The following is a 7,658-nucleotide window of genomic DNA, read 5'->3' as shown; positions in this document are numbered from 1 at the left end:
GAATGAAAAGTTTCTCAGAGTTTGTGACCCTAGAAACTAAAAGCTAAGTGGTCTTGGCATTCAGAACAAAAGCGCTGAGCCCTGAGGAATGTGCACACGTGGCCCTGGGTGCCGTGACCCGAGAGCCGTAAAGAACGTCTCACGTGATCAGGAAGTATGACCTCCAGGATGAGGACTCCTGCACAGTCCAGGGAAAGTGCATGTGTTTCTTTTACTTGAAAGCATTCTCTATGTCAAGGAAAAATGCATATTCAGTCTTTTTTCTTACTCATTATTTCATTAATCCTGGTCTGTGAGATGTTATGGTTGAGGAGAAAAGAAAAGGGGTCTTCATGTCAATGTTATCCTTTGTTGGAAGGTAGCAGCTGAGGAGTGACTTAAGGAGAACTGAGACTGTGCATAAGATTTCTTTTTAGAATGGTAATGAGCTATGGCTGGACCAGGGGCAACTCTACGCCAACAGTAGTCACATTTATGGAGCTCCGAACCTCCATGCACATCTATGTCTTTAGTCTATTTATTTTTCAAGAGGGAGCCAGACTCAGCCCATCGCCCTCCAGGCACAGGGCCTCCCCCCTTCTCCTGGTACTGTTTGCAAACTTTCCCCATTACATTTCAGATCATTCTTATTAAATACTTAATGTTCTTAGTCAGCTTTAAATTTGCTATTTACTAACCAAGAAAGGAAGTTCAAACATACACATTTACTTTATCCTTGATAATTCCCGACCTTCTCTCCCACTAAACTGACTTGCTGGAAAATTGAGGCTTATTTTTTCTCTTCCACTCTGTCCACATGTGATGTTTGTGGAAGAGTTGGACAAGTTTCTTGTCTTTTCATTTTTGGCAAACATATTGCCTGAGGGGTTTGGTATGTAACATGCCTTAGCCCACAAAATATACCCTAGCCTGTGTAACATGCTCCAGTCTGTGAAACATGCCTTAGCCCATGCAACACATCTTAGCCCATACAACATACCTTAGTCTGTACAACACTCCTTAACCCGTGCAGCATGCCCCTGCCTGTGAGACATGCCTTAGGCCATGCAACATACGTTAGCTCACACAACCTATTCCAGCCTGTGCAACATGCCTTAGGCCATGCAACACACGTTAGCCCACACAACCTCTCCTAGCCTGTGCAACATGCCTTAGGCCATGCAACACACGTTAGACCACACAACCTCTCCTAGCCTGTGCGACATGCCTTAGGCCGTGCAACACACGTTAGACCACACAACCTCTCCTAGCCTGTGCGACATGTCTTAGGCCATGCAACACATGTTAGACCACACAACCTCTCCTAGCCTGTGCGACATGCCTTAGGCCATGCAACACATGTTAGACCACACAACCTCTCCTAGCCTGTGCAACATGCCTTAGGCCATGCAACACACGTTAGACCACACAACCTCTCCTAGCCTGTGTGACATGCCTTAAGCTGTAGAACACACCTTAGCCTTTTTAGCACACTTCAGCTCATGCAGCACCATCTGTTCTTAGACTCTCTTAGGGACCCATTACTTCCTATCCTGTCTTCTGGGCTGGACCATCTAGCTTTCTCTGCCTTCTTCTTATTTGCTGAGGAGAAATCATAAGCAGTCAGTTGTCAATAAATCCTAGAACAAAAATAATCTCACCACCCCAACCAGACTTAAGAAGAGCAGGTACTAACGCAGTATGGTTACCTTGTCATGTGCCAATGACCTTGTGTTTTTGAAACAGATATTCCACTGTGTCCTTGCTAAAACCACTTCCTCTGTTAAATGAGTGTATTTCTGAGACCCTAAAAGTGACTTAGGTGTAAGAACACTGAGAGTTAAAGCCAGGTTGTTCTTGTGTGAATGAAAGCAGGGAATGTGTCAGGGCCCTCGCTGTGTCCTGGGCTGGCTGCAGGTAGGAAGCGTAGATGGCAGGTGGGGTTGGCGTCTGAGCAGGGTTGGAGCGGGGTGGGCGCTGGGAGCAGACAGGGCACTCATATTTATTTGGACACTGAAAGTTGGTTGTGGTACCGGGACATCCACTGGAGCATGGTTCGGGGGCCAGTTGGAAATAGGACGTTGGGGTAAGAGAGCTTATGAGCTGAAGACCTCAGGGAGATGTGGGTACAGGATGCTCATGGGAACAGCTCAGGCTGTACAGAAAGGGGTGTGCAAAGGCAGGCAGAGCTGGAGAGGACCACGCTGCTGAGCAAAGGAGACAGCAAGGACCTCCAGGGAGGAGCCATCTGGACTAGACAGGGCCTCTAGTTTTCCCCTTTGACTCAGGTAGAAGCATGAAGGTGAGCTCAACTTCCAAAGTCACTGTGTGATTTGGCAAACACTTGGAAACAGGTTCAAGAAGTGTTTAGGGGCCATCGTAGGATGGTCATTCGTCTACCGCAGAGTCTAAGAAGGGACCTTCTCCCCGGCAATGACCTTGGAATCCCTCTAGGTGGTAGATGTGCACCTTTGGCAGCCTCTGAAGTGGAGCTTGCACAGAGACCCTTTCCTCTGTAACAAGTCCAAGTGGTGATGCCATCCATGCACATCCTCGCAGCCCTGTTCCCTGCGCTGCATCTCAGCTCCGTGGTATATCCAAAGACAAGACTCGCTCGTGACCCCAGAGAGCAGTGAGCACACAGGAAAGGCTGGGAAATAAAGCCATGTTAAGATTGCAGCTTATCAGGAAATCACCATGCCACGGCAGACCGTGGATGTTGGCACCCACGTCCAAACAGCAGTGGCCATCACCATCACGAAAAAGAACCAGCCCATGCTTGGGGACTCTGGGAACTGTTCCAGGTTCAGGAACTCTTAAGAATAGTCCCTGACTCAGGGACTTTATTTATTTATTTATTTTTAGTATTTAACCCAGGGGAATTTATTCAATTATATTTTGTAAGATAAAATTCTAACTTTGTTTTCCTTTTTTATATTTATTATTTACATTTAATCACTGTACATCTTCACAGTGTACAACATGGTTTTTCCTACCATGAATACAGTGCATATTAGTGAAGACAAAAACATTACCATAAACATTACCATCAGCAAATAAGGTTTCATTTTTTTGTGTCAATTAAATGTAAGAACTGACCCAGACTCAGGACCTCTAAGCTGCTGTCTAGGCCTCCAGAGAAGGACGAATGGTGCTGATTGTTCTCTGTACTCATTTACCGTGGTTTCTTGTTCCTCAGATTCAGGAGAATGCTACCTGTCATGACAATCTTCACTCATGTACCTCCACTGGGACAGGAATGAAAATAAAACTCTGTGTGTCTGTTTGTGTGTGTGCGTGTATGCGTGTGCGTGTGTGCATGTGCTTCAACAATTATTCATGTTGGCTATCTGATCTTGATAAACTTCCAACAATGAGTGGTTATGCCTAGGACCCTAAGGTTTATTTGACCACAGGTCTCTAAAAATAGCACTCTTCTTTCCTCTCTGCCTCATTTAAATTGGCCGAGAGCTGATGGCGTAGCTGAGTATGTAGCTGTTTCCTTTGTTCTGCTGTAGGATGTGTGCACTCACCAGAGAGACAGGCAGAGACAGAGAGGGGAAGTGAGAAAGCACCCCCAGGGGAACGGCCTTGCCACAGTCCCTTCTCCTCTATTTCCCCCTTGGTATTTTGGGCATGCACACACATGCACCTCATGAGATTTTCAAGCCTAAGGGTCGAGGCTCAATCCGTAGAGTTGGCTGCGTGCAATCCAGCCTCCTTAGCCTCCATGCCACTTGCTGTCCCTGTAACACTCATTTTAAGGATAAAAATGTAAGAAAGAATAAGAAAACTATTTTGTGTGAGAGAGAAAGAGACACGCAGGCTGGTGGTTTACAGGGCTGACATGGCTCCATCTTCTCCGGTTGGGACGTGAGGAGTCCCAGGCCAAGCGTGCAGCAGGGTTGGCATAGGAGGCCTCTCCTGGCTGGGGCACGCTGCCGTCCCCGTGCTCCCTGTGGCCTCACCTCTGTGTGTGCAGAGAGGGATCCAGCTCTGGAGTCTTCCTCGCACAATCACCCCTTCAAGGTCCTCTGTGAGCATGGGGGGCTGGAGCTTTGGCGTGGGAGCTGCAGGGAGGGGAGACAATTCAGTCTGCAAGTGAGGTGCTGGCGGAAGGGGCTTTTGGGGCCACAAGGTCTGGGAGCAGATGTGACAGGGAGTAGGCATGACAGGGAGTAGTTGTGACAGGGAGGGAGTAGGGGTGAAAGGGAGTAAGGGTGACAGGCGGTAGGGGTGACAGGCGGTAGAGGTGACAGGGAGTAGGGGTGACAGGGAGCAGGTATGACAGGGAGTAGCACAGCACATTCCTGGCTGCTGCTCTCACTCAGACCGAGGGTGGGGTGAAAGCTGACAAATGCGTGGTCTGTTTCCGGGCAGGCCCAGTCCCGAGTGTGCAGAAGGGAATTTAGGTGTGCCTTGCTGCAGAGGACAAAGGGACCAGGGGCCTCCTCCGGGGAGCACAGATCTGCCACCTTCTTCTGCCCTGGGAAGGCCTGGCTTTAGCTCGGATGAGACCTGGGAGACAGGGCACACCACGGCGCAGAAGCTGTATGTATGTAGGAGTGACCAGAGGAAACAGTTCTGGGGGAACTGTGGAGACAAATGTGGCTCCCAGGCCGTGTGTCTGGATGGTTCCGAGCCCCGTCTTCCTAGGGATATCCGTGGGCCTTCCTTGGCAATGGCCAGAGGAGCGATGAAGACAGACAGAATGCCCCCACCCTCCGCAGGCTCCAGGCTACCCACCTGGCCTCACGCGGCTAGACAGGGCTCAGAGCCCAGTAGGGCTTGGCCCCCACCCACAGGGCATGTGGGTGTTGCTGGCTCTCTTTCCGAACTTCAGACTAAGGCTCCCGTGATTTGCAAATCCACCACAGATCCTTCGTGGTTTTCAGTCCCAGGGGGGAATTGGCTGCCTGGCAATCATCAAAAACACTGAGGTCGGAGGAGGAGAGATCCGATCCTGTGACTCATGGCCAGATGCCGTCCAGGCGGGAGGATGCCACGTGAGGCTCCTCAGGCATCTGGAGTGCAGCGGGGCGCCAGGTGTTTTCAGGTCGCATGGGCTGTCATGGGGACCTGGGCACAGCTCCTGATGAGGGCGCTAGCGGGAGGACTCTCTAGGTTGGCTTTGGTCCCCTCCTTTGCAGGGTGGACAGGTAGGCTTGGGCCACCACGCCTGAACTCTACCTACCTGATCTCTCAGAGCGTGGCAAGTGGTCTCTGTCCTGCCCGCGAGCTGGAGTCTGCAAGGTCCGTGTCAGGAGCTGAACAGGAATGGTCAAGATGGTCCTTACCGATCCAGAGCCCTCTCTCTGGCTCCCAGAGCAGAGCCAACTTCCTCTCCGTCCTGCTGTATTACACAAGCCAAGATCCATTTCAAAGTTGGTGCATGACTCTCAGTAGCTTAAGAATAGTAAGTGAGGGCCAGCAGCTGGCGTGGTGGTTAAGGCGCTGGGCTCCCACGTGGCTGATGGTGGTTCGAGTCCCTGAACTGGCGCCTGGCTTTTTCAGTTTTTCTCTCCTGTGTGTGCACTCCTGCTCTGGCTCTCTCTGGCCACATTAAGAAATAGTAATAATAAATAAAATTAAATAAATACTTCTGTAAAAGAATTCAATAAAAAATGAAAACAATAGTAAGCGAAGTATGTTTAGAAAGGCCAACATCTTAGTTTCCCTTTCCTTTGGTAGAGAGTGTGCATGTGCAGAAGAGGGAGCAGAGAGAGGAGAGAGAACGCCCTCGCAGCAGGGCCTCTTCACAGGCAGACCCTCTCTCCTGAGCCCTCCAGCCAGGCCAGATCTCCGGTGCAGGTGCCGCACACCGAGGACTGCACCGCCACGCCTGGGCCTGCTCTCATCTTTTCAGACAGGGCCTCGCTCTGTGCAGCCCTCCGGCCTCAGCCTCCGGGGTAGCAGGGCCACTGTGCCCATACGTGAGCGTGGGCTGAGGACCGAATCTGGGCCGTCGCAGTGTCTACCAGCCAGCACTAGCACAGCTGGGCCCAGCGTCTTGGAGCCTCAGGGACCTAATGACTCTGTTTTATAGAGAAATCCACCAGCCAGAGAAGAGAAGGTGACACCGAATTGGCATGGATGCTCATTCAGGGGCCCAAAATCAGTTCGTGCCACCCATCACAGTTGAGACAAAATCTTGGTGAATAAGCAAGGGAATTTACTTAGGACACTGTGACAATGTGGCTGCCACTGGAGGGGTATGGGAAGGCCTCCCACGCATGCTCTGTTGTGAGGGAGCCTTCAAGGTAAGCCGCACTTTCCTGCTGTATTGGAGAGGATGGCCTTCCAGCCGGGGTGGGGGAGATTTCGGCTGAAAGGCTGTGGTCCTTGGGCAGGTGGAAGGGGAGGGCCAGCGGGGAGACCTTGACCTTGTTCTGGCAGGTCTTTCCAACAGGGCCCACTGAGGTCTGAGGAAACAGTCATTCAGCTTCCATTCGCAGGATGAGTCAAAGAGGCTTAACTGGAGTCCAGTTAAGAGACTGTTCAAACAATGGAGGGAAGAGGAGAGAATGGGGCCTCCTGAGAGGGGGAGGCAGTCGGTGAGGGATGTGGGCTGTGGGGCTGTAGGCCCCACAGTGTAGGGTTCCCAGCTGGGACACGTGAGTGGCGACCCTGTGACATAGCAGACACGAGGTGCAGCTATGGGACGCCGAAGTGCGGAAGGTATTGGCGTTCAAGTGCCTGTGGGTCCCAGAAGAAGACACTAAAGACATTGTCACAGCCAGGAAGACGAGGCTGTCACGGTGGCGGGCGCTGGAGAGAGGCTGTGTGACCGCGATGGACCTCGCCCCTGGGAGGCTGTGGGCGGCTCCAGAGACAGCGGTGTCGCTGGAGAGATGGAGCGGCATCCGGAGGCAAGGGGTGAATGGGAGGGACTTGGGGGTCCTCTAGAGTTTGCTGTCTTCCCTCTCTGCTGCTTGAGAACAGCCCAGCTGCAATGAGATAGCAAGACAGCGAGGGACTGTGACTTTGCTTGACACACCGAAGTCCGAGCAGCACGGGCCCAGGACCACATGGCCTTGGCCCCAGGGGTCTGCAAGTCTGCGCGCACCAAGCTGGGCTGGATGGCTAATGCCACCCGCAGGTGGGCTGGACAGCTAATGCCACCCGCAGCTGGGCCCAGGTAGGGAGTTTGGGGCCGTGCCCCAGCTGAGGCTGTGCCTTCTGACCTGCCTTCAGATTGTGTCTGGGGCACAGTGAGAGGCTCACAGAGAAGCTGGGTCCTCGAGGAAAGTGGAGTGGGAGAGGAAGATGTAGGCAGATGGAAGCAGAGGGAAGCTGGCGGGAGGCTGGCGGCGGCTGTGGGAGGCAAATGGAGGTGGATGGAAACACGTGGAAGGCAGGGGGAGGTGAACGGAGGTAGAGGTGGGAAGCGAAGATGGAAGCAGAGGGAAGCTGGCGGGAGGCAGGCGGCGGGGGGTGGGAGGCAAATGGAGGTGGATGGAAACACGTGGAAGGCAGGGGGAGGTGAACGGAGGTAGAGGTGGGAAGCGAGTGGAGGCAGGGGAAGACAGGGGGAGGCAGATGAAGCTAGAGGTGGGAAGTGGGTGGAGGCAGGGGAAGGCAGGGGGAGGCGGATGAAGGTAGAGGTGGGAAGTGGGTGGAGGCAGGAGGGGACGGGGAGGCAGGCGGGGAGGGGATGGGGGGGGGTGGAGGCAGGCACG

Source organism: Tupaia chinensis, unplaced genomic scaffold, assembly GCF_000334495.1.
Source record: "Tupaia chinensis unplaced genomic scaffold, TupChi_1.0 Scaffold146386_1, whole genome shotgun sequence".
NCBI classification, from domain to species: domain Eukaryota; kingdom Metazoa; phylum Chordata; class Mammalia; order Scandentia; family Tupaiidae; genus Tupaia; species Tupaia belangeri.
Note: the sequence above shows the minus strand (reverse complement) of the source record.